This window comes from Aphelocoma coerulescens, chromosome 3, assembly GCF_041296385.1.
Source record: "Aphelocoma coerulescens isolate FSJ_1873_10779 chromosome 3, UR_Acoe_1.0, whole genome shotgun sequence".
NCBI classification, from domain to species: domain Eukaryota; kingdom Metazoa; phylum Chordata; class Aves; order Passeriformes; family Corvidae; genus Aphelocoma; species Aphelocoma coerulescens.
Window position 1 is genome coordinate 32,468,666 of NC_091016.1, and position 21,040 is coordinate 32,489,705.

At 42.7% G+C, this 21,040-nt stretch overlaps 1 protein-coding gene across 6 annotated transcripts in view; it reads left to right on the plus strand.

Moving 5' to 3' along the window:
- Positions 1–7,786: 7,786 nt before the first annotated feature.
- The window catches only part of PPM1B (protein phosphatase, Mg2+/Mn2+ dependent 1B), a 61,233-nt gene continuing 47,979 nt past the window's right edge, over positions 7,787–21,040 (plus strand). The window contains exon 1 of one of the 6 annotated variants that reach the window (XM_069009743.1): positions 7,787–7,854. The gene's annotated coding sequence lies outside the window, so the exon portion shown is untranslated. Of the gene's footprint in view, positions 7,855–8,300; positions 8,413–9,531; positions 9,638–21,040 lie in introns of those variants that run through there. The other 5 variants (XM_069009740.1, XM_069009747.1, XM_069009746.1 and 2 more) reach the window with 5 other exon arrangements.

Genomic DNA, 21,040 nt, shown 5'->3' on the forward strand with positions numbered 1-21,040 from the left:
CCCCTGCTGCAGTTCAGCTCTTTAGGAAAGGGTTCAGTGACCTACTAGACATGCATGAAGTTTCTGTCAGAAGACATTTTTCCCCCTTAGTCTTAAAAAAAAAAAAGGCTTCTCAGGACCTGCTTTGTTCATTGTTAAAGTTTCAAATGTGTATTAGGGCTCCCCTTCGCACTGCACACTTTGGTTGCTGGTGTTTTTCCCCTCAGAAGGATGGTGAGTCACATCTATTCCAGTTTAACAGCTCCTCTGATCTTAACAGAATGCCCTCACCAGAAACATCCTTGAATAATACAGACCACTCACATAGATCAGATTGCTTCTGCCTGATGTGTTGCCCCATTCCAGGCAGCTTCACTTACCCCTGAGAACAGTGTGTGCTACAAGCCCCTGCTCTCACGGGGGTTCTCAAGCTGTTGCTCTTCCTCAGCAATGGGGATAAAGAGAGATGACAGTGAATGGAAATGTGGGAAGGTATTTTTAAAGTGCCACTGATTTTATGTGGGAAGGTATTTTTAAAATGTCAGTGATTTTATGAAGCAACTTTTGCCACTCTCCCAGGTAATTACTTCTCATAGTTACGGAAAGGAAGGGTAAAATAGTGAATTAACAGTAATGATAATTCCAAATGAATTAAGAAAATACGACAAAGATTAAATAGGAAGCTGTTAACTTATCATTAGATTACTATTAGAGACTATGGTTAGGAAAGAAGTATAAGTGGGCAGCAAAAAGTAGCAATGGAATTGCATTGACAGTAAGAGATCTCAGTTAATAGCTGCAAGTTTCAATGATAAACTCTTCAGGCTTATTTTTATTTTTACTCTCATGCCTACTTTTAAATTTTCATTCGAATGGTCTCAGCTATAAAACATTGTGTCTATGTAGCATTTGAAAGATGTTTGAAGATTGAGAGGATATTGTTACCAGACGTCATCTATTTTATGGAGCTTAAAAGCAAGCTTGTTAGGCAAACTTGATTGACTTCTTCAATAAAATAAGCTTAAAAGATGATAAGAACATAAATATTTTACAGTTGACATGCATAAGCTTTTGGACTATCTTACAACACACTAAGCTCTCTTAAAATACTTCGGTCAAAGGTAGAAAAGACAATCTAAAGTCTGGATAGTGAGTGAAGAACAAACCAGGGCAGTAATAAAGATGAATACACATTAGGGATGGTGGACAAGAGTAGTCTAAGCAAAAAGTGATATTCTAACATCAAAGCAAAATGTTTAGCAATATTTTAGACTGGAACAGGAGACATCTCAGCAAGAGGTTAACGAAATTAACACTTCTGATCTGTGTCCCGTGGTACCTACAATACTGCACTGAGTTCTGAGCTTCCCAGTGGCAGAGAGGAAAAGTGTGAGCACATGCTCACAAGTTACTGGGTTACCCAGGCAAATTGTTCCTTATCAGCAAGGATGCTAGGGCAGCCTATCATAGCTTAAATGAACATGTTTTCCTCCAGCAGCTGGGTGAGCTGGGAGCACACACACACAGGCAGCTATTACAGCTTGTCTGTGGCGTAGTAACTTATTAAGCCATGCTAAGTCATGGCTTAATTACAAACTGGCTTGACAGCTTGTGGCTGTCTGTCCCTACCCAATTTAACAACATGAACAAAGCTGAAATGAAGGCAACAGATATAATCATGGCACATCAACCCCTTCAGTTTGTTACATCTCAAAGCCAGCTCATAGCTGCCTGTGTGCATCTCCGAATAAGTACTTCCACACTGCCAATTAAGTGCCTGTGTGAAGGCACTTAACCTGTTGCCCAGCCACGCTTAAGACTGCATTTGTCATTCTAATGCTGAAGCTGAATGACATTTCATATCATGCTGTGATAAACTACAATATTCTGTCCTTCTTTGTCATCTTTTTGAAGTGATGAGCTCCCAGCAGCTAGAGGAAATTTCTGATAATAAGGTCTTGCTTTTATACTCTCGAGGTTAGCTGCATTTCTATTTCTCCATCAGTTTAAATGTATGTGGTTTCTGAGTTTTCCTTACTGTTAGTACCCCTAAGCACTGGTTCATTTACAAATTTATTCCCCACCACTTTCTTGTATCAGTGTCATTAAGGAAAATATCTAATAGGTTTAAGCCAAATATTTATCCTGGGCACTGGGGGAGTGTGGGGGGTTGTGATGGTAGGAAGAAAAGAGAACAACCTTTACCCAGACACCTCATTTCTGATCATTAGAGTTTGCTTTATCCACTGTGGATAATCCATCACCTCCATTAGTCTCTGGTACTGCTCTGTTAATTCCTGTCATCTTCTCCTTTATCTAGAATTTGAATGATATTATCAAAGGAAGATCTTAGGTTAATCTGGTAAGGCCCACCTTCAGTAAACAAACATTACACTTTCTCATTTCCTGATATACTTACTTTAAAAAGGTTACTACCAGACAAGTGATTTCATTTGACATGATTTTCTGACTTCTGGAATGGGCATTATCTGTTCTTTCTGCTCAGAAGCTGTAGACTGTGTTTTACTTTCATCTTATATGTAATACTAGCAATTTCCTTTCCCTCCTAGCTATTAGCCATCCTGCCCTCTAACCCTGTCTTTGAGATCACCATCTTTACTGAAAATTGAGGCAAAAATATACATGTAGTTTTAGAATCAGATGTAGACTATTTCCAAACCCCACTTCTTCCTTAACGGAAAGCAACATCACTTCCTTCTTACAAAATAATGTCACAGCTGGATAACATCTTGCTGGTTTTTCAGATGCCATATACCATAAATCAACCTGATTTTCCACATAAATTCTCCCTTCATTCTCACACTTATTGATGTTTGAGATCCTTCCTGAACCAGACTTTTTTTTTCTGTTTCATGCTCTGTGCTTATAATTCTTACCCCTCTCTTGATGCCACTTCTTTTCCACTTATGGCTTGAAGTCTCTACCTCAAAACCATTTTGTCTTCTGTGAGATACAGGATCCCATCATTTGGTTTCAAGGTACCTAAGGCTTCTTCCAAGTTCAAGTTTTCATTATACAAGATGATCTTGTTGCCAGATCCCTTCACTTATCACAGTTTCCCTTTCTGAAGTTGTCAATGTTCTATTTTCTTTCACCCCTACGTTTTGTCACACAAGCTGTGATCACCTGCTCCAGGGTTATTATTTACCATCAGGCCTTGGAAGGCATATTCCTGAACCATCCAAAAGTGTTACTTTTTACAGGCCCGGTGACAGTTTGGAGAAGGATTTAATTTACTACCACAGTCCAGAATGTCTGGCTCCAACTATGAGTAGCATGTATTTCCCAAATTATTAAAGGAGAATTTGAAATCTCACTATTTTTTGAACCAAGCAGTACAATCTCTTTAACAATATGCAGTTTTCTAACTACCTCCAAACCTTCCACTTAGGGTCTGTAATGATCTCAGGGCCCTCTTCTCTCAGTAAAATTTGCAACCATTTTTTCCAAAAATATATTGGAACTAAATTTTGAGTTGTTTTTTTACTTGCCTTTTATTTCCAGAACACTGCTTCTTTAACATAGAATATTACTACACACATTTATTTTTACTTCTGTGTTTGCTCAACCACAAAGTCCTCCTAATCCACGTGTTCTGGTTAGGAACTGAGTTTTCTTTTAGTACAAGGAGGGTGTTCTGAACTGTTTTCTAAAATTCCTCCTTTTTCTCAAAATGCTGGAAATAGTATATACACTTTTCAGTTATTTCATTTTGACACGGTAACATTACTTTTTTACCTTTGTATCTGTCCTTTTTTCTTTGCTACCCATCCCAAATTCTTCCTATTCCCCAATCCTGTAGTAATATTTAATCTTCCTCTTGTTGAGCAAAACCAAGGTGAAATAGTACATGAATCTTTCAAAATTTTCTCCGTTCATTTCTTAATGTGAAGATGACCTTATTATCTGTGGTGATTTCCTTCCTTTCTTCACAGATGGTGTAATCTAGAAGGGGTACACAGGGAAGTGGTGAAGAACTAACTACTGTTGTTTAGTGAATTAGTTTCCATGGGAAGTTACTCAGCTGAAAATGAAAGAGTTTGTTTGCTTTGCAGATAAAAAGGTATCCATGTACCATGAATATTGTCAGTGTCTGAGAATGCCTTCTTGTGAAACCAGAACACTCACCATTTATCAAACCAGTATGAAGGCCAGTTAAAATACTAGATGTACGCATGCTTCAGACTAAGAGCTAACTTTTTAAAAACAGAGGTAAAAGTTGAGAAAATTACACAAGTACACTGTCAGATCAAGTAGCTTCCCAAAGGTACTTGGTTTTTGGCAGGACCTGGTTCAAAGCTCATTAATTTGAACTTTAAACAAATTTAATTATTGAGATTTGCTGACAGGTACTGCTAAAAGGATGAATCTCCTCACCAGTAACAGTAGAACAGTGAAAATTGGGAATTTTAAAAGCTGTGCATGAGAACTCACCTTCATTCCTCTTTAGTGCACCATCAAAGCTGTTTGCAAATTACCTTTATCCCATACTATCTATTTCCCATTTATTACCATTTCTGTAGTTCATAGTTATTTTCATCACCACTAAGAATAAAATGGGCATTGCATGTATTAAAAAATGCCGACTCTTTCAGGCATGCACACATCACCGTCGATCCAACACACATGTATTCTCACAAATATGCTGCCTTGGTAATCTTAAACAAAGCTTAACTGGGACCAGCCATGAAATGGCACAAAATCCCTGGATTAGCCATTAACTCCACATTGCCACATACAAACCATTATTTCACCTACTTGTTACTTCACCGCCTGCCCCTGCTGCCTGTCACTGCTGCTTGCTTCTTGCCACACACACATCTTGAGCAATGCCAGTGTTGAGTTTTAGCCCACAGAAACCAGCCGTATGCACATTTTCTACTGATTAGGAATGTGCTGTTTACGCAGGTTACGGACTCGTGCACAGTGTAGGTTTTCAGTTAATCTCTAACATTTAAGCAGGTCATGTTTGAAAAGCAGTAGGGGATATCACTTATTACTTTAGAGAAAATGTAGGGTAATATTTATTATTTTGGGAAGTCCATTCTGTAAAGGTTGTACAGCTAGTGAGATTGTATGGAAAGGAAGTATTTTATTTTTCCTAAATTTTTTATAAAATTATATATGCAGTTAGAGCTAAAGGTAAAATGAAGGGGATCAGAACCCCTGTAAAACCGAGAAGCAAGGAGAAAGGCAGGGTCAGAAGGCTTGAATGACAACTGAAAGACTAATTTGCTATTTCTTGCAGTATTTCTGTACATTTTTGTTTTAGTTGTCACTGGGGGAAGAGTGGCTGCTACAGTAAATTAGATGGAAGAGTCAGTAGTAGCTGAGTATACAATGTTCATACTGAGCAAAATTACCTATTGCTACCTAGGGTATCTCCCTGGCAGGTGGCCAAGAAGCAAAGTAGGGGGTGCAAACAGGGACCTGATAAAATTACAACCCAGTTCCATACCTGCTGAAATCTGTGCAGGACATACCATTACTTTAAAGAGTGTCAAGCTCTCAAAAAATTCCTGGTGAGTCTCTTGAAATAAAAACAGCTTCAAAAATCCAAGAAATATCTAGGCTAAATAAATTTTGCATTCATCAACCCAAAGATACAGCAATTTTTAGCCAGATTTGTCATTGCTTTAATAATACATGAATTATATTTAAATGACTATGAGATATAAGACTGAGAAAAAAAAAATATATCCCTCGCTATATAAAAGTATCTTGCGTCCCAGATCATGTGGACACTGCAAAGTTAACTAGGTTGATTGGCAGCTGGGTCTGGGCACTCAAATTAGCTTATCTGTGAACAAGTTTTCTATGACAGAAGGGTAACCGCAGTCTCAGCATTCTGGCTCTTTCTGAACTGGCTCACGAGTGCCTGTGCTGAGGCAATCTAGGTTTCATTCTCATTCAGCTCTATCAGCTGGTAGGGAGCTGTGGGAAGCAGCACTGTCACACAGGAGTGAACTATCCCATCTTCTCGGTGTGGTGTGGATGCATTTGAAACCACAGGAAGCAAAGCTTCAGCTCTTAGAGCTGCAGCTGCATCAGTCACCTGGGCAAAAAAGCGCCCTCAGAGCTCTGTGCAAGGATTTTCTGATGTGAGTGGTGGTGCTGATGACCTTAAAGGTAAAAGCAGCACAGTATTTTCTGTACTGTGGATGTAACTCCGGAGGCCCTCGAAAAATAATCCCATCATGTGCCTATGTGGAAGACTGGGAGAGAATTTCAGTTCTTTTTCAGGGTCAGTTCCTTTTGAAAACACTCCAGAAAATGAACAGGTGAATAAATAAAAAATGCTGCACAAACTGTATAGCCGTGATTTCAAGTCCTACATGTAACGGGTGTTCATTCATGCTGATGTATCCCGTGTGTGCAGAGAAACACCTCAGAGTAAGGAAAGGCACAAGGGCATCAGCGGACCATGGTGTGGGAATTGGTATGCCATTTCTACAGACAGCACATTAAAGTTTGGGTTCTCGGGAGTGTAATGCAAGGATATCTCTTCCAGCTTAAGGAAAGCTTATAGGGTATGAATGCAGCATCTGAACCGCCATACAGAGCTGTAGGGGCAGCAGCCCCCTCCAGCGAAGTGAACCGCAGCTGGCTTCAGCCAGCCATTGAGTGAGAAAGGTGGGAATAGCACAGGATTACGTGGGCTCAGACAGATTTTCATGTTCTTTCCTGAATAAACAGTTTTGGTTTGGGTAAGAAAGAAGCTGAAGGGCAGGCAAGCCCACACAGGGTGTTCATTACGGCCTCCCGCGGCGAGGCTGTCGCTGTAGCCGGAGTGGCTGGCGATGGGAGCAGCTGCCCATTCCTGCACTTCCCACCTGCCGTGACTCAGGGCCAAGAGGAGATTTTGGGGTGACCTTATCACCCTCTACAAGCACGGAAAGGACGCTGTGGGGCTTGGCCTCTTCTCCCAGGCAAGTAGTGACAGGACGAGAGGAGATAACCCTAAGCTGTGCCAGGGGAAGTTTAGGCTGGGCATCAGGAGGAATTTCTTCACAGAAAGGGAGATTACACACTGGAACGGGCTGCCCAGGAAGGTGGTGGAGTCACTGTTCTTGGAAGTACTTAAGGAAAGGCTGGATGTGGCACTCAGTGCCATGGTCTGGTTACATGGTGGTGCTCGGTCACGGGTTGGACTCGATAAACTCAGGCGTCTTTTCCAACCTAATCGATTCTGTTGACTCAGTGATTCTACTCTTCCGGCGGCCTCAGTGTCAGCAGGGCTCGGTGGGGTACTAAGGGCGGCCCCAAGACACCTCCATCGGGCACCCGAGCGGGGCCGCAGCCCCTCCGTTCCCTGAGCCAGGACACGGCGCTCGAGCCCCGCGGGCAGACGGGAACGCAGAGGACCGAGACACCTCCAGCCTCGCTCTTTGGTGCGGTGACACCAGCATCCCCAGCACACCGGACCGACGACGGCGGTAACCGCAGCTCCCGCCGCCCGCTTCCTGCCTCCTGCCTCCTGGGGCTCGCGAAGCGCAACAGCTCCCGCCGGGGTCGTGAGGCGCCGCCCCCCGCGGGCGGGACACCGGCCCCCGCGCGGCCTGATTGGCTGGCGGTGATGTAATCGCGCGCACATACGGGTACTCCCCACTGCCCCCCGTGGGGCACGGGGGAGGTCGCGCGCCTCTCGCCCGCCCCGCGACCAATCGCCGTGCGGAGCGGCTCGGCGCGCGGGCTCGGCCGCGCGCTGCTGCCCCGCCGGCCGCGCTTGATTGGCAGGGGCGACAACCAATCAGAAGAAGGCACCCGCGGGTCGGTTCACGCCCCCTTGGCGAAGCGGCGGCCGGGGCGAGAGAGGCTGCGGGAGTGGCGGCGCTGGGAGCCAATGGCCTGCAGGCAAACCGTGCCGCCGGGAGGGAGGGGATGTGGCGGCGGGAGGGAGGCTGGGAGGGGCGAGGGCGCTCGCTGACAGCCGCTTCCGTCACTCCTGCCCGAGGCTGCGAGGCCGGAAAAAAAAAAGTCCGGAGAAAGACGGAGTCCGTGCGCTGTAGCCTTGATTGACGAGAGCCGCAGCCAATAGTTACCAAAGCAGCGGGGGGAGGCCCAATCAGAGAAAAGCCTTTAGGCGGGGTCTGCGGGTGAGCGGCGAACGGATCTGCCAGTGACAGTGAGGGAGGGCAGTGCCGACGGGCCCACAGCCAATGGTCGGCGGGAGAGGGTGGGCCGGGGTGAGCCTGGCCCCGCCCGCCCCTCCCGAGCGCGGTGACGCGGGCGGGGGGACGGCGGCTCCAACATGTCCGCGGTGCTGGCTGCGCTCCGAGTGCGCGACCGGGCGGCGGCGGCGGCCGGCGGCGGCCAGCGCGGGGCGGCGCGCGCCTGAGCCCGAGCCAGCACCGCCCGCACCGCGCCGGACCCCGCAGCGCCGCCGGGCGCCGGGGCACGCGGGGCACACAGGTAGAGAGAGCGGCCGGGGCAGAGCGGGGGAAGGGGCTGAGCGGGCGGGCCGGGGCCGGGGCCGCGGCGCCGGGGGCGCGGCGAACCCGGCGTGCGGTGGGTGCGCCCCTGGGGAGCGAGCGGGCGCCGCGAGGCCCGGCCGCCGCCTTCCTCCCGCCGTGGGAGAAGAGAGGGCCGGGGCCGCGCTGACACGGCCCAGGCCCCGCACGGCCGTGGGGCTGGGGAGCCGGCAGGTCGGGCCCCGCGTGGGTGGCACCGGGGAATGCGCCGGAGGTGTCCGGCACACCCGGAGGTGTCCGGCGTGTGCCGGCGGCTGCGGCTGGAGCCGGGCCGGGGAACGGCCGGCGGGCCGGGCCCGCGCACGTGCATTGGCCTGGCTCTGGGGAGCGTCGGGCTGGGGCCCGTGTTACAGACGGGCTGTGGGGGTGGTGGAAGGTGACGAGCGGCGGGCACGGCCCCGGTGTCGGGGGGAGAAGCTGCCGTGAGGCCTGGGTGCTTGTGACGAGCTGGGAATGAAGTCACAGGCAGATGGGCAGTGCCTGGGAGTCTTTAGGAGAAAAGAGTTGAAGGTAGTTCTGGTTCGTAGTTTGGAGCTTGCTGGCTCTGGGAACCCAATGGATGTACTTTTACTATAATTTACAATACTATCTCCCTCGGAAGAAGGGAGTCATTTTGATGAGTTGGAGGCAGCTAGAAAAATCAGTACCTGTCTTGTTTTGTGTGCTGCGGTAGGTTGAGGGATGTGTTTATACCGTGGGGATGCAGGTAGTGGGTGAAACCACATGTATTTGGGAGTAGTGGTATAGGAAGGCCTGTGAATTTGGGAGTGATAGGTAAACAGGCTTCTCTGTGTTGTGAGAAGTAACGTGGGAAGTTGGCAGGCATCTAAAGGCTGTGGAGGAGGGAAGCTTTGGGTGGTAGGGAAGCCTGTGTACAAGTTACAGGCACAGTGGTAACAGGTTGCTACAAGGTTCTGAACTTGTTTTGTTTGGTGGCCAGTGTGGTTAGACTTAATGTGCGAGACCTTCGTGTGTAATATGAGCTGGTATGTGGACAGCAAGTCATGCGTGTTCCTACTGCTGTGCTTTAGTTTGTCTGCTGCTCACACTGGGAGCTGAGAGAGATGCCCGGCTGTCACCAGCTCACTGAGCTCTCTGTCTGGTGTGTGGAGATGGGCTAGAGCAGCAAACAGCGTGATCTGTGTCCTGGGAACTTGAGAGGAACTGTGAGTTGGTGTTTCACCTGTAATGAGATTGAAAGGCTGGATATTTGTTGTTTGGTCTATGGAATACAAATGGGAAAACATGTAGCAAATGCCGCGTGTTGGGATCATGATAGTGCTGTTTGGAGAAAAGTCTGTGAATACACTGGGGAGCTGTAGAACTGTAGTTATATATGTTTTTGACAAGTATCAGGCAGTCTAAATTTCTGTGTATTAGGTCATCAAATGCTGTCTTCTTGTAGGTAAATGTCAAGGATGGCTGTGGACTATAAGAAAGTGAGGGGGCTTGGGTGGATATTTGGGTATCGTTGAAAACGGAGGGAAGGATGAATTTGTATACAGGGTGAAGATTATGTTAGGCTATGTATACACGTGTATATCAGGGGAATGGTATTTGTGCAAAAGGGAAACTGGAGTTTTCGTATTGCTGAGTTAGTTAGTCTGTGTATAGAGAGGAGGCAGGCGTTTTTGGCTGAGGCTATGAAAAGTTGAAATGGCATGGGGGAGGGATGATGAACTGGCTCCAGGGTCCTGTACAGGTTGGAGGCTGTGGGGATTCTTTGCTGCTCATAGTTTGGAGAGAAGTATTTTATAGTTACAGCACCTAATGTAAATGAAAAAAGATGAGGCAATTTATTACTGTTATGAATATTACTGGATTAAAGGATGTTACAGGACAGTCAAGGGGTTTCTGGTAAAGTGCTTTTTTTTGTTTGTTTATTTTGTTCTGTTTGTTTCACTAGATAAATTGACCATTAACTTTAAGGGTAAACTTTTGCTGAAACTAGCGCTCATAATGGTGTTGACAGGGCAGCAGCTAACAAAAAGCACTTAATGTGGTGTAGACAAGCTCCTGTGTGTGTGGGCTCAGGGGCTCCAGTATTATATGTATTTATTACGTGCATTTTCTGTACCTTAACGCTTAACTGAGTGCACATATCCAGAGGATATGAAACCTTCTATACCGGATGTATATTCGTGTTTGAGAGAGGGTTAGTGCATCAACATTTGAGGGTCAGAGATTTGTGAAGAGAAGATCGGTTTAGAATGGAAACCTGCTTTGATCAGTTGGAAATGAGCAGTAATTACATGTGTGTATCCTATGTTCTGTAAGTTTGGGATAGTTTGTTCTATTTATTTGCATAGCCCCTCATCTGTTGTGCTGCACATATTTAGAGGAGGCTGTTACACAGGCTAGTGATTTAATTAAGGCACACAACATTGGGATGAGGGAAATGTAATTAATGTAGTATGGAGAGGGCTGCATAGAGGGTGCTGAGAACCCTTTTTTCTTTCATAGTGGTAGCCATGAGGTGATCAGTTAGTCAGGTAAGGAACAAGAGAAGGAAATGAGTAGTCTTGTAGTTACCCTGAACAATTCAGTTCCCTTCTTGTCTCTGGTGTGCATTGCTCTTTTAAACTTTTCTAGTGATAATCACTAATTCTGTCTTAGTAAACTTGTCTCAAGAAATAAAAGCCTACCACAATTAAAATTAAAGCTTGTGAAATCTGTGTGTTGAACAATCGTTTCACGTGCTTACTGTCAAAAACTACTGCTCTCAGGGGTCTGGTGGAGAGTAGTGAGCATTTCTTACATGAACGCGTTGCCTCCATATTACAAAAGGGGAAGGCACTAAAATCCACTCTCAGTAGTGGATGTAAGGATCTGTGTATATGAAGTATTTGTATTACTCTTTGGAGCAGGGCTTATTTAGACTGCAGCAAGGGATGGGGATGTGCATACAACAATGTTCAGTGAGTGTTGAATGTCCTTCTTAGATGGAGCAAACTGCAACACACCTTGCTGAGTGCTGCCATAGTGTTCAGCTTGGATGGGCTTGGCTTGTCAGTGTGGTTTCTGTTGTTTGGTTTGGTCTTGGTTTTTTTGGGTTTCTTTTCAAAAAACCACTAAAAATCAAAATGTATCATTTGGTAGTGCCTTGCATCATCAGTCCAGCAGGAATGCTTAAATCTGCCATATAGGTCTACTGCTGTAGTTTAGGAAGTGGGAAATGGCTGTTCTTTTCCAGTCAGCACTGGAAGATAAATAGCTAACCATTGGTTTTTACAAGCACAGTCTCTTCCAAGAGAATGGGAAGGCCTTGGTGAAAGAATCCAATCCCTAACTCCATGTTTGGATTGTGGAGAGTGATTACTGTAACAGGCCATGCATATCTTTGTGTCCATAGTTGGGTTTTTTTTCCCCTAGTATTGATTCTTTCTGCCCACTACCTTAATCAAATATGCTCTGTGTTGTTTGGTTTGTTTTTTTTTTTAGTTCTTGTCACTTGTCCACTGATCTCTCTGAATTCAGTGCTGCACTTTACTCCCCTGTGAAAAAAAAGCATTCTTCAGATCTTGGGCCTTTTAGCAATTCAAGTGATTCAGTCTGAATATTGGTTTTCTCAGTAAATTGGAGGAGAGCAGTGGGCATTTCTTTGGAAAACTGTTGAAATCAAAATTTTTGCTGTCTCGGTTCCTTCCCTATGTATTACTTTGTTAATTCTGTGCTTCAATTTATGCTCGATGGTCTTCAAGATTTGGTTTACAGTTGTACAGGGTGTGAATTGTGACTTCTTCCTTCTCACTGTCTGCTAGCAGTGTGAATGCAGCATAAAAGTTTTATGCAACTTAGAGGAGTCTGGTTTATCCTCGACCTGCAGCATATCAGGTATACATAAAATGTTCAGGGACTTCAATGTCAAAATCTGGACCAGTAATTGCAGCTTCTCATTAAAAAAAAAAAAAAAAAAGCCACCCAAATAAGATGACATCTGACTAGAGAAGCCCAGAAAGGAGAAATTGAAAGATGATCCCTAATGTCAGAACAAGGATGCAGAGTTTCCAAAAAGATTATCGGTACTGCTTTTACTTAACAGACAACTTTACAAACACCTTAGCTGTTTGGATGATTTCTTTCAGCCTTAGACAGACCTCTAGTATGGGAAACTTCATTCAAACTGCTTGTAATTTGCTTAAGCCTAGTACAGATTTATATTTGTATCTTGTGAAAAAGTCAAATAAAAATTCTGAAGAATTAAAGAGTGTCACTCCAGAAGTAAACTGGTCTGAAAATCTTCATGAGATGGTAAGAAATTACTGAGCTGGGGTAGCTCATCTCTAGTTTCCCGAGATGAGCAGTTCAGCTCATCTCAGTTTCTTGAGACATCACTGGCATGTTGAAACATAAGGGTTGCCAATAAGTGTAGGTTAAATTAGTCTTCTGGCTCTTGGAAAACCCTGTGTTGGGAGAGAAAGCACAAAGATCTTTTAATGTAGAGAATGATGACAGAAGGGAAAACTCCATATCTCAGCAGACAGTAGCCTTTCTTATAATTTTGAAGGAAATAACTCAGCCCAGGTATTTTTGTTCTGCTATGAAAAATGTTATTCACAACTCTTTTTTTCCCTGTGCACCATTAGTTTCTCATTAACATTACTTCAGTGTGTCATTTAATGATGTCACTACATTACTATCTCCTGGCATAGGTTCTCTTCATCTTTGATGGGAAATAACTTTTTTTCATTGAGTTTTCTTTCAAACAAATAGTACAACTAGGTGCTTAAGTTTATTTTCACAGGAGTTAACATGAAACAGATCAGAAAAACATTGTTTAAGGATGTTTCAGACTGGGCTACTGGAGAGTTTAAGATGTCTCTTTAGTGCGTGTGCTAATGACATGTCAATAACCAGAAACTTCAGTTAGATCACAAAGGAAAGTGTCATTTGTTCTTTGCTGTTTTCATGGGATTAGTGCGTTAACAGAAAATGTCATCTTCAATAATCCTACTTTTGTGTCTGCACCCCAGTATAGGAACTTGACCTTTACTGAATGTAGAGCAAACGTGGCTCTGCATTGTTAGCATATGAGTTAATTGTTTTTATCAAGGAGGTAATGAAGTAAGATGATAATGATTTGTTGAGCAGAGGAGGTAGCACTTTATTGTAAGTTATTCATGCAGTACTGCTTTGATCTGTTCTCACCAGTTTGTTGGTCCTGCTAAAGGCAGGTATATGTTTGAAACTCATGATCTTCTATTTAAAATTTTATAGAAAAAGAAAAATTGATAATGGGAGAGAACTTCTCAATGATGGAACTATTTGTAAAGAACTGATGTTTTGATTCAAGTGAAACAATGAATATTATGTTGGTCAGCTTATTCAAAAAAAAAAAACAACCCTCTGTTCTGGGTGGCTTTGTTGGTTAAGCTGATGTGTGAGTAATAAAAAGCATTATTGAGCACATGCTGCTCTTCCTTTCCAATCACCACATCCAGTGGAGCCATTGATTGAGTTGTGTTTTGAATGTTATTTGAAAAGTTTTATAAAACAGTAAGTGTAAGTGATGCATAAAGTATATAGGTCTTGGGTGGGTTATTTTTTATTTGATTCTGAAAACTTTTCTAGAAGTATCCCACTAGCTTTTGAAACTCCTAACCTGTAAAGAGGTGGGGACAAAAGTGAATGAGTGGTGATACACTGCTGCTGTCATTACTCCAGAAAAAGGAACACCCTGTGCAGCCCTCCTTTCTAGGGCTTTTGAGGTGTGTGTTGGCAGCTTAAGTCTGTGGGTTTACTTCCTACTGCTTGAGGCTCTCATAAATGAATGGACAATATCTGCCACATTGATTGTATTTATGTTAGCAAGCAGTATGCTGCAACTGAAGAAGGTTGTAGAGCGAAGCTGTAAGTTAGGTAGACTCAGTGTCCCCAGTGTGTGTACTTCATGGGGTTATTTTAGACTAATTGTGTCTGGTTCTGTGGACTGAGTATGTTCCAAACCTTCCCAGAGTTTTGATGCAGGTTAATCTTGGAGATCTTCAGATCATGTGTTCAGAAACTTCTGTGAGATGTGAACTAAAATATAGGAAGTGGGTGACAGATTTCCTTCAAAAGCGTGGTCCTAATTCAAACCGAAGTGCCGATACAGCTGTACCCACTGCATCTCTAAAAGGCACCTTAGAGCACTGCAGAGTGTGCTGAGCTATGCAGGGGGAGTGGGTTCTATCCTCTGCTGCCTCCTAAGTGTTGCCAGGCCTGCAGAAATTGTCCTGCTGCTCTCTGGCTAAGGATTGCTTGTTTATCCTGACTGGTAATTGAATATCTGTTCCCAAATTATTGTCCCTAGTTTTAAAATTTTGTGTGAAAATGACAGTGTTAAAACTACAATAAATTCTGAAAAGTAGTTCTTTCATGGTTTTACTTCAGTTAATCAAGAATGAAACTAGCTGTGTGAGCAGCAAGTTACGAAGCCTGACTTCCTGTAGCTTTGTGCCTTGTGGTTGGATTTTTCTGGGTGCGTGGTATTGTGACTTCTGTAAATATTCTCATGTATTTGGGGCGCTATCTTGTCCTCCTATCCTGTATGGGATGATGGTTTTGGTAACACAGTTGAGCTTCTACTGCACTACTTTGGATGTGTGTCTTTGATGTGACTGTTTATTTCCACAAAACTCATAGGACCTGATTATTTGTGAAATATTTACCCTTGTGTAAACTTTTGAGTTGTGTTTCAGTGAGACTGTGGGGACACAAAGAACACACACTATAGCTTGGCTTGCTGGGTTTTTTTTTTATTTTCCACTGATGTTATTTTTGTTTTACTGTTTGTGTGTGTGTTTGTTTGTTTTTAAAAAAATAATTACCACTGTTTAAAGTTTCTTCCAGAGGAGTTAAAAGTATATCCCCTCAACATTTCAGGCAACTTGTCTAGAAATAGGAAATTGTGTTCCTCATGGCAGCTTCTTAAGAGATGCAAAAAATCTCTTTTTTATAAGATAGATAAAACTCTTTAGAGTATTCAACATGCTTGTTAAATATCGACAGGTGTAAAGTTGCCTTTGTATATTGCAGATGTATATATGATGCCACATATAGTAGTTTTGGACCATGATTCTAGGAGAGAAGCGAATGAGGGTTTTGACATTGCGTAAATCTCTGGGGTACGGCTAGACTGGATTTAGAGGGTGGTGGATTAGCAAGTGGAGGGGGAGGGACTTGTGTTTGTGATTGCCCTTGTGACCTTGAAAAACCGCTGAAACTGTAATGTGCTTTGAAACTTTTCAGATGAGAAGTACTGTACTGAAACTATGTGGTACTGTGGGCTGTTTTGAGAGTTCTGTCTTCAGTGTATAAAGCTAAAGAAATTGTTCCTTTTGCTTCTGTTTGAAGTGGGTCTATACTCTGAGCACTGCCTTCAGAGAGCTTCTGTATAGGTATGAAAGGTGAATATAGCACATATTTAGGGTTTTTTCTGTGTCCTTTCTTCTGCTCTCTTTCCCTAGTATAATAATATGTCTGTACTATTTGTTCTAGTTCCCGAGAGGAAAACCTTACCCTGGTCAGAAGGTGCTTTGCATACCACCTTGTGCACAAGACCTCACTTTAGATACGGTACTAGTTGCAGGCACTGGTTTCTGGTGTCTGAGATTAAGCTTGGTTCTCTGTGGAATATTTGATAAAATTGCTTATAGCTGACTTTTCACTAAAAAGTGTTTTTTAGTGTGCATGTTCAAGGGAAACATGAAGTTCTTTTTTATTTCAGTTGTTGTAAAACTCGAATCCAGACTTAGCAGAGGTAGTCCACTTACTCCCTCAGGTAGTGTTCAGTCCTTCATCTTGGAAAGTAAAGCAGCTCCATCTAGCTCAAGAGAGCCCCAGTGCACAGTACAGGCTGTTAAGCTCACAAATGCCTCACTTTGGGTGTTGTCAGTAAGAACTGAAGTGGCGCCTCTAAGGAGGTTATTAACAATGTCTAATTACAGGTGGGATTTACACTCAATGAGTGTTATTCAGTAATTGTGGGACTACTGCCTATACATGTATCAAATGGACTCCTCAGGTGGGGTGTTTATCCATTTACTAGGCTGTCGTGTTTTCCAGGAGACTTTTCCAGGAGACACATTACAGCGAGAGGTTTCTTTGTTTCACTTTTCCTTTTCTCTGAGATAATGTGTTTCCTGCTCTTTTCTTTGCTGATTGCTTACACTGGTGGATGAATTTATTGGACTCATCCGTAAGTCTAGGTTGTGTCTGATTATGTTACTCTAAGGAGTACTTACCTAAACAAGTAGAAGGTTGTGCTCAATACTTCAAATAATAGAGGTTTTATACATGATGAAAACAATGTTGTGAAAACAATAGCTAGGGCTGGAAGAGGATAGTGTGAAACCTGTTCTGTAAATACTCTGTAAGTGCACCGCAATTCAAACTGCTGTTCAAAAGATAACCTCCAGTTCATAAGCATTCAGTCATTTAAAAAAATGCATTAATAATAGGAATTGTTTGCTTTGTGTGAGTTTTCAGACTAGCCCTCTTTTAGATTCTGTGCATCTCTTGCAGTGTAAAGAAACTGGAAGCAGTTCAGTGTGTCTGTCTCTTACAAGTAATTTGTGGGATCAAGGAAAAGACAAGCATACCACTTTTGTGGATGATTACATTGGAAAGAGATGTTTCACAGTGTTTGCTAGAGTCAAATAGCTGTGCAGTCTCCTCTGCAGGCAGGCCTTGAGAGCTCATCTGTTTTTCCATAAGGGGTAGAAGTGATAGTTTAACGTTTTCCTGTGTTTTAAAATTGAAATAGTAATTAGCCTTGTGTGTGGTGGGGAAGGAAAAGATAGTTAGGACTCTGCTATAGTGACAATGGTGTTTTGTATCTTACTTTTATATCATAGTACACAATAAATTTATTTTACTTTTGTTTGGCCTTTGGTTTCTTATGCTAAACCATGCCTATACTATTATGTGTCTTCTTACAGTATTTGAGTGTGAAAGTAATGGCAGTTAAGAGCTGTTGAAGATCAATACCTAGTTTGTAACATTAAATCCAATAGGATGACATCTCAATTTCTTAACTAGAATGCACCAAACACAAGTAATTGTAGGCCAGAGAACTTCTCTAAAATATTTAATGAACTCAATATAGTAGCTGTGGTTAATCAAAACAGCTTATTTTGTGGTTTTGACTATTGTTACAGTATTAATTTAAAGAAAAAAAGGAATGCTGTCAACTTAGCATTTCTGACTTTTGGAGGGAAGTGGATAAGATTGCAAACAGTTGAAACAGTTTCTCATGATTTTTTAACATGAGGTGAAAATGGTGCTTTAGTTCTGGAGTTAGAGGAGAAGAAGCAAAATTCTGGTATAATTCAGAATTCTTAAAATTAGCTTGTGTGCAGTGCCAATGGCAGGAAACAGAATTTAACATGGTTAGAAAAATGTCACTCTGGAAGGTACTCTGCAATTGTACTTTATTAATTCATATTTGGAAAAAAAATTCCTTGAAAAATACCATATATTCACAGATGTATTTAACAACCATACTATTTTCAGTCTGAAGTTTTCTGTATTTCTGAGTCTGTACAGAGGGAATGTAGGGTTCAGTTACTGCTGGAAGTGATCTTTTTTCACTGTTTTGATTTGTTCAGGCTTAGGAGATTCAGATGTGTTTTGTATAAACAAAAACTTGGGGTAGCAATGCCATAGCTGTAGTAACTAATTTTTTGGAAAAGTGTCTTAAGATTTCTCCAGACTTGAAACCTGATTATATTGTCAGGTTTCACAAAGAATAGGAAGCTAATGTGGAAAACTTGTTAACAGGTCTCTCCCCATTGTCCCTTCCTCCAAAGGTCTTGTTTGTTTATTGAAGCACTGATTAAAACAGACTCTTGCATACAAACCACATGTGACAGCTTAGATCTGTAATGAGTTGTCAGATTTGTGCTAAAGCCTTTCTAAAGCCAGGTAATGGTCCTAGAACACTGTATTGGAAACTTCATCACCCTTTTCTGCTATTTCTGTTCTTTTTAGTAGTCGGCATCTTAAGCTACTGCTAGTACAATAAGAAGTGGAAAACTAGGCCTGTGAGCAAACTTTCTTCTGCACAGAAGGAAGTTCTTCGTTTTGTTCCAATGTCAGAAGTTGGTTTTTTCCAGTTAGTGTTTATCCTCTCCTTTCCTTGAGTCAAAGTCTGATACTGTTACTGCAAGACAGAAACTGAAGTAAGTCAGGAGAGGACATGAAAAGTGGTGCTCTTAATAAGGAGGAAAAACTACAATGCTTGCTAAAGAACTTATTGCATAAATTAACTGAAAACTTCAGCTAATCCAGAGAAGACTTGAGTAGACAGAGCACAGTATTCATCAAGGAGTATTCCTTCTTGCTCTCATGGGGATCTGTTTTTTGTTCATTTGTCTGTTCATCATGTTAAAGATTTTTATCAGTACATACACTGCACTGCCTTTTATTACCAGGTTCTGCTGCCTGCCATTACCTCTGCTTGCCTTTCCGAGGTATCCTGACTCTTCTTGGTACTGGCATGAGTAAAAGCCCAAAAGTAAAAATTGACCACTGATGTTGCTGGGTGACGTGGGGAAGAGCTTCTTGCTGTTAGTCGTCATTCTTTGACCTTATTTTTGTTTATATTTGGTTTCTTTGGGCTCATTTTCTCCTGTTGAATCCACTCTTGAGAAGGACAGGGGGAATGAGAGAAGATTTAGTCTATAGTGCTTTTTCCTGAACTGTGCAAGTTGTTGGGTTTTTTCACCCTGAATTGTGTAAAAAGTCCTGCAGGTAGTGGAAAACTTAGTGCATTATGGATTTAAGGTGTCATGGCACTGGTAGACTTGGATCACTGTTGCTGAAGAAGCAAAGATTCTTGAAAAGTCCTTGGATGACTGAAAGGATGTACTTTGACTGAACTGCCTTGTTCAGAGAAGGAAAGTTAGAGTGAGCTGATGTGACCCAGATTAATCTTTACATTAAGAGGGAAAGTAGCAATAAAGCTTATTATGCTCAACTGTCAAAGGGTAGTGCCTTCAAAATTCTATAGATGGGAGAGTTCATGTAGCTAGTGTGTAATTCAATTGAAGCTTAGTTTCTCTGTGTTGGTTTCTAGTCATTAAATCTTATACTACCTTGGTGAGGGTGCTGGGCACTACATCAGCTTCCTTGTCAGCCGGGCACTGCTGTTGCTTTTTGCAGCTGTTTAAAAACAATGGGTTATAGCATCTTCTTGGAAGCTGAGTCATTTACTGTACATGATATAGCTTTGGTTTGTCTCTCATTATGGAGAGTTCATTCCCTCTACCCAAACAGATTTCTGCTGCATGCTGCCTAGTTGGTGAGTATCTGGTATTCCTCTCTTTAGTTAAAGGTCCGTAGAATAGTTTGGTTTTTCACCGCCTTTCAGTGTTGATACAGTATAGAAAAGAGAGTTTTTGCTAGGCCTCTGCATGCACTCAGACATTTGTCTCTGGAACCCACTCACAGTCCTGACTTTCATTAAGGAAGAGGTTCTTGTATAATTAGCTAAGTATATTAGTGCTGTTGTATTTTTGCAGTTTTCTGCTTCTGACCATGTGCAGGTTCCTCTTCTCATGCTGATACTTGGCATTGTCTCATCTCGTGGTAAGAGTTGGGTAATGTGTGTATGTTTGGTACATATTGCTGAGATTAATTTTCTCTTAGTTTAGCTTCTTGAATCAGCTTGCTGCATGAGGATATGAGAGCAACTACTGATGCCACAGTTGGGGTAGAAGGTACCCATGATGGGGGGTGGGCTTACAGCAGTTATCAGTTCAGCTTAACCTAACTTACTGTAAGACTGCATGCTGAGGTGTTTCAAAGGAGGTTCTTGAGTAGTTATTAATGTTGGTTCTTGACACTGGTGGTTTGGGTATCTGATGACCTATCTTGTGAATGGAAGTTCTGTATATACTTGGAATGTTACTGCTGATGAAGAGAAGACCATAGAGAAGTCACATAGCTGTGACAGTGTTCGCAGTGTCACCAGCCATGTTTCAGTCCTAAAGTAAAAGAGCATGCAACTGAGTGTTGACATTAAAGCATCTATTATAACTAAATTAAAAAGGTCCATCCCCTCTTTTGGATTTTCTCCAAATGCATAGCCTGCTACAGATGTTTGTACGACTCCCTTCATAGTAGTCATTCCGGTTTAATTAAATACCGGCACTTGCTGACAAGAATATCTGTAGGTACATGGGAATACAACAGAAACCAAAACTTTGCATAGCAAAGGTCATGATAAGGAGTTTGTCAGAAAGTTTCTGAGCAAGTCAAGCTGTTTTCTGTGCATTTTGTCACATCTGCAAATTTCCTTAGGGGATAGGAGACTTGCCTCAGCTCATCCACGTGGTGTTGGTCACCACTTAATGTGCCATTAGAGTATCTTACCCACTGCCTGTTTCAAGCCTAAGTTTTGATGAACTGCAAAGGGACTGAACTATTTTGGGTGAAACATGAGTAATGTCATCACTAGTAAAGAATAGAGTTTGCAGTTGTTGGTCAGGCACTGGCTGATTCCGTGTCCGGGAGTTTTTGTATGCACTCAGTTTTGGAGGTTTCTTGCAATATGGTTGGGGAGAAATTCAAGCTGTCTGAAAAGA